At 38.6% G+C, this 9,604-nt stretch overlaps 1 pseudogene; it reads left to right on the top strand.

The window, feature by feature from the left end:
• The first annotated feature begins 809 nt into the window (after positions 1-809).
• Positions 810-4,897, top strand: LOC104998270 (annotated as a pseudogene).
• Positions 4,898-9,604: the final 4,707 nt, after the last annotated feature.

Below are 9,604 nucleotides of genomic sequence, written 5' to 3'. Positions count from 1 at the left end.
TGCAGTTTTAACCAATCTGATTATTGCTGTATTTCTGTAAGAGCCAATACACAGAGGAATGAGTCCTGAGGAGGAACATTCCTTCTCCTTTATGCAGAGACATCTCCCTTTATGCCAGACGTTTTTCTCTCCTCCACTACAGAGTCAGAATCATATTTAGATTTATTACTACTGATTTATTTCACTTCAAAGCCGGTAAACCTGTGTTGTCTTTACTTCTGTTTTGTTCACAAAGGTAGAGCAAGTTGGGGGATTCTCAGGTAGCACAGTTGTAAAGAATCTGCCTGCCAGTGCAGGAGATTCAGGAGACACAAGTTTGATCCCTGAGTCGAGAAGATCCCCTGGAGTAAGAAATGGCTACCCACTCTAGTATCCTTGCCTGGGAAATCCCATGGACAGAGGAGTTCAGCAGGCTACAGACCATGGGGTCACAGAGAATTGGACACGACTCAGCACCAGCATCAGCACCACCAGAGAGAATCGAAGGATAAGTCCTGGAAAGCCTGAAGGGAACCCCTTCCCTTAGCCAGCCTTGAGCCGAACTACTCCCACTCTTGAACCCAGAAGCTGAGGATTGTGTTTTCAAACCCAGTAAACATGGGAGTCATTTCTTTTCTTGTTATTCCAAATCTCCTTCAAATTTTCCTTCTCAGAAATGCTTCATTGTTTCATATTTCTAACTCAGTTTCATTCTCAAACCAAAGGCTTCCTGTCAGCATACCCTAACTTCTCTCTTTCTCAAACAACTCTGAGCTCATTGAGACTTATTTCATCCCCAGAACAACTCCAGGTGGTAGGCAGAAGACAGGATGGCAGTATTAGCTTTGTGTAAGAAGACAGCGAAAGGGAAAGCGCTCATTCAGTGTGTGTGCCCAAGATTAAAGAGATGTCTAAATGAATTTTAAATATTTTGACTAAGAGGGAGTGGAAAAGCTGTCCATACAATTAAAACATTTTTCAATTAAAAAAAAAGGAGCAGCAGTCTCCAAATCAAGTTAATAGAAAAAAAATTTTAATACTATGATTATGTTCTTCTAAAACAACCAAGCAAATCTGTGAATTTAGGTAAACACGTGGTCTCCTAATGCCTTTGTTAGTCTTCTGTGCTTTAAGCCACTTGTTTTCCCTTTGTAAACCCAAATTGTCAATCTGATCATGTCTTAAAAACATCAGATATACTTTAAGTTAAAAAAAAAAAGCTCACAAAAATTTTACTTTCGAATTCCAAGCCAGGGTGAAATTTAATTGCAGTTATAAACCCTCTGAGCAAGGGTTTATCTGGAATTGCCAACATAACCCCAAGTTCAGCAATGCAAATGACACTGCTATAATAAAAGAAATAAAAAAGCTTTCAATATGTTGTCTAAGAACTTGAGCACATTGAAAGTGATTTATAAGCAGGCAGACTAAACATTTAAATGCCTTTCCTAGCAATGGTATATTTTTCAATACAGCAAGCGCTCTCATATATGATTCTGTATTCCAAGACAGTGCTGCTTCTGACAATATAAGTCCTTTCTGATAGGGTAACATTTCCAATCCAAGATTAAAATCTTGGAAACTTGTCAACAGAAAAGGATGATAATATGAGTGAAACTGCAGCTATCAAAGAAAAATGCCTCACAAGTAATTTCTGTAATGGTCAACTTCTAGTAATTTTCCCTTCCCCTTTTACTCTTAAGTAAAGGGGTTGGCCTGAAGGTCATTTTAATATTTTGGATAAGTACAGTTACAAACCAGAAATTCATGAACACAGGAAAAAGTGAGTCATTTAATACCACAAAAATCAACTTTTTACATTGCCTTCCTTATTTCCATTTCTAATGCAGACCATAGGGAATATTTTTCTTCTCATGAATAGGGGTTTAAGCAATGAGTTGACAATAAACCCTTGAACTTCATGAGGCACTAAAAATTAAAGGATCAGAGAGTCTTACATTTTCTTTAGTATATTTCCATAATTTTTTTCTGTTACTTTATTTAATCTTTCACTACTCCAGAGACTAGAACTGAGTGACCTACTAGGTCTTTTCCATTTTTTTCGTATAATTCTCTATTTCTGTTTAGGATGTGGGTGATCTCTTTAATATCTGGTGTGCCCTTGGCTATACCCAGGTAAATTGGGGTGATTCTCAGTTTTACTAGCTACACAGGATGGAGTATTATGGGCCATAGAGTATGTCTGAAAAAGTTCAAAACATTTATACACATATTACTGTGATATTTCCAAATTATCTTATTCCCATCACACACTATGGTAGCTAAAGTGAATTTCAAAGTCTAATTTCTTATTTTTCCTTTGGTTGGATATATCTTGCCTCTATAATATTCTTTTTTTCCCCTGAATACTCAGCATTTTCCTTATCATGGTTCTGAGTATTTCAAGTTACAAATACACACACATACACAGACATTCTGTTTCATCCTCAAAACTTATGTTTTCATTTATTTGATGATAAATCAAGTATAATTCAACACTAAATTATGAACTATCTACAAGTCTCTGTCATTCGGGCCCTGTGCTGTCCCTGGGGGATGCACTACTAAATTAGATATGCACTTGTTTCCGGTAGCTCAAGGTCTGATAAAGGAGCTCGATGTGTTTGTTAGTCATCAGATTTCAGGGTAATGGTCCTCGGGGAGGGATAATCAGACAGGCTCATAAAGGACCAATGTACCCAGTGTCAGGGGTCAGGGAAGTCTCCCTACAGCAGTGTTTTTCAAAGTGTGGTCCTTGAATTATAGCATCATATCACCGGAGAACTTGTCAGAAAGAAACTCTGAGGCTCCATCCCACGCGTACTAAATAAAAAACTCTAGGGAGGGTCTTTTGTCTGTTTTGCAATAAGCCCTCTGGATGGTTCTGATACATGCTCAGGTTTAATAACCACTGCTTCAGGCTCAGTAACAACTTTGTAAGGAAAAGATGCTTTTTTACTATCAGGCTTATTTACATAATTGATACCTCTTGATAATTAAGTCATCTAAGATCTCCTATTCTTTTCTTTGTCTCTAAACTGTACTGAAAAAGCGCAACAGCTTCCATTTTAAACAACTGTTACTTACATATACTTTCCCTGTCCACACACATTTAAATGGTTTAAAGGTAGAAGACAAAGAATTAATTACATTAGAGTTACACAATGCAAAACATCATTAACAACAGCAACCTGATTCTTTTGAAAACAAAATAGGCCCAATAGTCCAAATTAATCAAATGAGTCTTCCTAGAAATCTAGTTTCGTTTGTGAATGTGAGAATCCTTGTGTCCTAGTACTCAATATTTTGAAGCACCATTCTATTTCTTGGAGATGATGAAGCAGCCGAGAGTCCATTCTTATCCCTATGCAACATGAGTAGAATTCATATCTTCTTGCCCCACACCCTCTTCTCCATGGGAGTGAAGGCAAATGGAAGAAATGAAATAAACTAGGCAAGAGCTGAACTAAATTGAGTGGTGTTTTAATTATATGCCTTCCTTCTGAGTTGCTTTGGTCGTGTCCCACTTTTTAAATTATAGTTTTACATTATAAGTAAAATGATTTGCTGTTGTTCAGTTGCTAAGTTGGGTCCAACTCTTTGCGACCCCATGGACTGCAGCTCGCCAGGCTTCCCTGTCCTTCTCTATGTTCCAGAGTGTGCTCAAACTCGTGTCCATTGAGTCGATGATGCCGTCCATCTAACTCAAGTAAAATGGAAGGTCACAAGAGTCGGACACAACTTAGCAACTGAACAACAACAACAGTTTGAAAATTAAACGGGCATCTTAAAAAACAAAACTCAAAAGTTGTCCATGGGCAGCGGCGGTGGTGGCGGGGCGTTGCGACTCACGGCGCGGGTTGTCTCCGGAGCGCACTCTGCCGGGCACCCTCGCAGCCCTGGTGGACGGTCGTGAGGCTGGCAGCAAGTCCGTGAGTGAGATCTTAGTGGGCTGCAGGGCTTTTTGGCTGCAGGACATCCGAGAGGAAATCCGAAAAGTTGTACGGAGTCTAGAACAAACAGCTCGAGAGATTTTAACTCTACTGCAAGGGGTCCATCAGGGTGCTGGGTTTCAGGACATTCCCGAGGCGTTTGAAAGCTCGAGAACATTTTGGTACAGTAAAAACACATCTAACGTCTTTGAGGAGAAGGCAATGGCAACCCACTCCAGTACTCTTGCCTGGAAAATCCCATGGGCAGAGGAGCCTGGTAAGCTGCAGTCCATGGGGTCGCGAAGAGTCGGACACGACTGAGCGACTTCACTTTCACTTTTCACTTCATGCATTGGAGAAGGAAATGGCAACCCACTCCAGTGTTCTTGCCTGGAGAATCCCAGGGACGGCGGAGCCTGGTGGGCTGCTGTCTATGGGGTCGCACAGAGTCAGACACGACTGAAGTGACTTAGCAGCAGCAGCAGCAGCAGCAGCAACGTCTTTGAAGACCAAGTTTCCTGCGGAACAGCATTACAGGTTTCATGAGCACTGAAGGTTTATGCTGCAGTGCCTGGTCTTCTTGGCAGCATTTGCTGTGTACTTGGAGACCGAAACCATAGTGAACCAAGAAGCAGTTACCGAGATCCTTGGCGCTGAGCCTGATCGGGAGAAGGGATTTCACTTGGATGTGGATGATTATCTCTTGGGGGTTCTCATTCTCGCTAGTGAACTGTTGAGGTTGTCCATCAATAGAGTAACCGCCGGAGACTACTCCCGGCCCCTGCACATTTCCACCATCAAAGGAGCTGGATTCTGGCTTCTGCCTCCTCAACCTCAAAAATGATTCCCTGAGGAAGCGCTACGAGGGCCTGAAGTAGGATGTGAAGAAAGTGAAGGAGGTGGTCTATGATCTCTCCATCCAAGGCTGCAACAGGGAGCCGGCAGCTGCCTGTGTGAAGCAGGGGGCTGCCCACCGGCCCTGCTGACTCCAGTGGTACCCACCAGGCGCAGCCCAGCGCCTCCCATGGTAGTTAGGATACCCCGTCATTTTTTAACCGGTTGTGTGGTATTTCAGAGTTTAAACACTTTTTAGGGGGTGACAGAATAGCCTTTACAAGAACAGGTTTTTCTTTGTTGTTTTCAGTGAATTTGCTCTGTAACTCAGTATATACTTCAGTTTTGTCAGCAAACATACGTATCGATCTCTTGCTAAAGTTCTTTTCTTGCTTACTGCACCCCCCACCCCCAAAAAAGAAATTGTCCATTGTACAATGCTAATACAAGAGTTTTTATAACTTTGTAAACATTATGCTATGTATTTTATTTAATAATGTTATTAATAATCCAATATACTATTACAGTGATTCAGATATGTCATGTCATGAATTGTTCCCTGAAATATAATTACAAATCTAATGGGTCACTAAGTTCTTTAAATATCTCTCATCATTCTTAAAAATATATCTTTGCACATACAGCAGTATAAAAGATATTCTTACTCTGTTCACTTCATTCTGATTTAAGTTCCATCATCTTTTCTAAAATTTTTTTGTTGACATAGCATTGATTTACAATGTTGTGATAGTTTCAGATGTACAGAAAGTGTTTCAATTATAGATACATATATATATATATGTTCTTCTTAATATTACTTTCCATTATAGGTTATTATAAAATATCAAGTATAGTTCCCTATGTTATATAGTAGGTCCTTGTTGGTTACCTTAACAATAACCTTGTTGGTTATTTATATATGGTAGTGTGTGTGTTTTAATCCCAAACACCTAATTTATGCCTCCCCTCCCTTCTCCTTGGTAATAAGTTTGTTCTCTGTGTCTATAAGTCTATTTCTGTTTCGTAAATAAGTTCATTTGTATCATGTTTTTAAATTCCACATATATGTGATATCATATGATATTTCTCTTTCTCTATTAATATAATATCATATTATATATTAACTGTCTCTTAATATGATATCATATTATATCATCAGATCAGATCAGATCAGTCACTCAGTCGTGTCCGACTCTTTGCGACCCCATGAATCGCAGCACGCCAGGCCTCCCTGTCCATCACCAACTCCTGGAGTTCACTCAGACTCACGTCCATCGAGTCAGTGATGCCATCCAGCCATCTCATCCTCTGTCGACCCCTTCTCCTCCTGCCCCCAATCCCTCCCAGCATCAGAGTCTTTTCCAGTGAGTCAACTCTTTGCATGAGGTGGCCAAAGTACTCCAGTTTCAGCTTTAGCATCATTCCTTCCAAAGAAATCCCAGGGCTGATCTCCTTCAGAATGGACTGGTTGGATCTCCTTGCAGTCCAAGGGACTCTCAAGAGTCTTCTCCAACTTAACTGATATCAGTTAATATGATAATCTCCAGGTCCACCCATGGTACTATAAATGGCCGTATTTCATTCACTTTTATAGCTGAGTAATATTCCATTGCATGTATATATATACATATATATATACCACATCTTCTTTATCCATTCATCTATTGATGGACACTTAAGTTGCATCCATGTCTTGGCCATTGTACATAGTGCTGCTATGAACATTGAGGTGCATGTATCTTTTGGAAGTATGGTTTTCTCTGGATACATACCCAGGAGTGGGATTGAAGAATAATATGGTAGCTCTATTTTTAGTTTTTTAGGGAGCTTCCATGCTGTTTTCCATAGTGATTGTAGTATCTGACACTCCCACCAACAGTGTAGAAGGGTTCCTTTTTCTCCACACCCCCTCCAGCATTTATTAATATTATTTGTAGGCTTTTTGATGTCAGCCATTCTGACTGGTGTGAGGTAGTTTTGATTTGCATTTCTCTAATAATGATGTTTGGCAATTTTCTTGTGCCTTTTGAATGTCTGAATGCTTCTTTGGAGAAATGTCTATTTAGATCTTCAGCCTATTTTGATTGGGTTGTTTGTTTTTTTGATATTGAGTTGTATGAGCTGTTTGTATATTTTGGAGATTAATCCATTGTCAGTTACATCATTTGCAAATATTTTCTCTCATTTTGTAAGATTTTTTTTTGTTTTATTCATGGTTTTCTTTGATATGCATTTCTATACACTACTGATAAAAGATCTGAAAGAGAAATTAAGGAAACAATCCCATTTACTATTGCATTAAAAAGAATAAAATACCTAGGAATAAACCTACTTAAGGAGAGAAAAGACCTGTACACCACCTGTACACCACCTAAGGAGAGAAAAGACCTGTACACCACAAACTATAATACATTGATGAAAGAAATAAAAGATGACACAAACAGATGGAGAGATACACTGTGTTCTTGGATTAGAAGAATTAATACTGTCAACATGACTACCCAAGACATCTACAGATTCAATGCAATTCCTATCAAATTATCAATGGCATTTCCCACAGAATTAGAACAAAAACTTTAAAATTTTGTGAAAACACAAAAGACCCCGAATAGCCAAAGCAATTTTGAGAAAGAAAAACAAGCTGGAGGAATCAGGCTTCCTGACTTCAGTGAAAAGTGAAAATGAAAGTGTATGACTCTTTGCAACTGCATGGACTGTAGCCCACCAGGCTTCTCTGTCCATGGAATTCTCCAGGCAAGAATACTGGAGTGGGGAGCCATTCCCTTCTCCAGGGGATCTTCCCAACCCAGGTATTGAACCTGGATCTCCTGCATTGCCAGCAGAATCTTTACTGTCTGAGCCACCAGGGAAGCCTATACTACAAAGCTACAGTTATCAAAACCATATGGTACTGGCACAAAAACAGACATATAGATCAACGGAAGAGGATAGAAAGTTCAGAAATAAACCCATGTACCTATGGTTAATTAGTTTATGACAAAGGAGTCAAGAATATAGAAGGGGTAAAAGAATCTCTGCAATAAGTAATGCTTGGAAAACTGGATAGTTACATGTAAAAGAATGAAATTAGAACATTCTCTAATCCTATACATCATCTCTTTATTGGACTTTTTTCAATATTTGCCAACCTGGCTCTCAGACCACTGTACTTACCCTCCACCCCATTCTAAGCACATCATGACAAGATTTATCTAACATGCATATATTATTCCCCTTATGAATATGCTTAACTGTCCTTCTCTGCCATAAAGGCTTTCATAATCAGGTCCTTGTTGATTTCTCAATTTTCACTTTTTCACACTTCCAACTTACCACTTATTTAAAGCAATATATAAACTTATTTGCAGTTTTTTAAAATTTCCAACTCTTTTCTTGTTTCTGTGAGAGCAAGACTGCTGTTTCCTCTATCTGGAACACCCTCCTCTTCCTGGAAAGCCTGGATAATTCATACCCTTTATTCAACACTGAGCATTATGTCTTTTGTGAAAATTTTCCACCTCTTCTGCTAAACTGGATTCCTTCATATTGTTTCCTTACAACAAGACAATTTATTTATTTATTATTATTATTATATGTACACATGGCATGTAAATAAAATGTAGTAGCCATAGTACACATAGTGCATACCATCTTTAAGATGATGCTCTCTCTAGGTGGGGAAGAAGAAAGCACAACTATATGTATAATCATTTATTTATTAAAAATGAAGCAAATGACAAAATATTCAAGTCAGATAAACTTAGGTAGTAGGTATATGGGTGTTGGTTCAGTTTTCTCTGTACTTTAAAATAGTTTTAATGTTTTATTGATTTAAAATAAGTTGAAAAAATACGGTAGCTTATAGTTAAATCATGGGATAAATAACCAAGCAGATTGTAGAATCTTTGCTTTGGGAGATTACAAAGTTTTTGTGTGTGTGTGTGTGTTTTTAAACCAAAACTCTAAGATTGCAAGTTATGGGTTCCAACCACTTGGTACTTGTGTTCCAGTTCACACCTAAGCAGCTCCATTTATAGAAAACTCAACATCTTTTTAGGTAGCCCATTGGGAATTCCTGCTCTGTCCTACTTCTACTTTTTGGAATGCATTGAGGTAGTTGTGAGTTTTCTTTTTTTAATATTGCATTCTTTCTCAATATGATTTTATTGATGTCTTTTCATCATCCTGATCACCCTTTTTAGGATACAACCCAGAGTTTTTCTTAGTGTATGAAGGAATACAGTCTACATAGACAAGAACAGAGGTATTCATTGCCTCACTCATTTTAGACATTTTATTTGTCTGACATAATCTCAGGTTTACATGATACTTTTGAAAGTCAAATCACACAAATGGAGCATTTGAAGGTTGCTGCTGCCAAGTCTGATTTCCTCTGTTCTCTGTCTGTACACTTGAATCACTAGTCCTTGACATAGGTCAGGAAAACATTGTTAATTGCATTTTTTGTTGAACTTATGATGAATCACTATTTCCTTTTGGATACTAACATTGGATACATTGGTACAACTGTAATATCATTGAGGCTTCTTTTCCTGCATCTTGCCCTTAAGGGTATCAGGAGAGAACTTGTCAAAAGCTTTTCTGAAATCCAGCTACACTATTTCTACTCTATTTCTCTGATCTCCCAGTGTAGTAACTCTGTCACTAGAAAATGAGGTTAGTGTGACAGGACTATTCTTAGTAAGCTCACGCTGAGTTTACCACTTCTTTTTCTAAGTGCTCAGAAGCCATTGTTTAGAAAAAAAAATGTTCCAGAATCTTGCCCTGAATAGATGTCAAGCTCAGTGCTCTCTAGTTCATGAATACACATTCTTCCTCTTTTTAGAAATCCAAATGAC

Source organism: Bison bison, unplaced genomic scaffold (assembly GCF_000754665.1).
Source record: "Bison bison bison isolate TAMUID 2011002044 unplaced genomic scaffold, Bison_UMD1.0 scf7180017864326, whole genome shotgun sequence".
NCBI classification, from domain to species: domain Eukaryota; kingdom Metazoa; phylum Chordata; class Mammalia; order Artiodactyla; family Bovidae; genus Bison; species Bison bison.
Note: the sequence above shows the minus strand (reverse complement) of the source record. Positions and strands in the feature narration are given on the sequence as shown.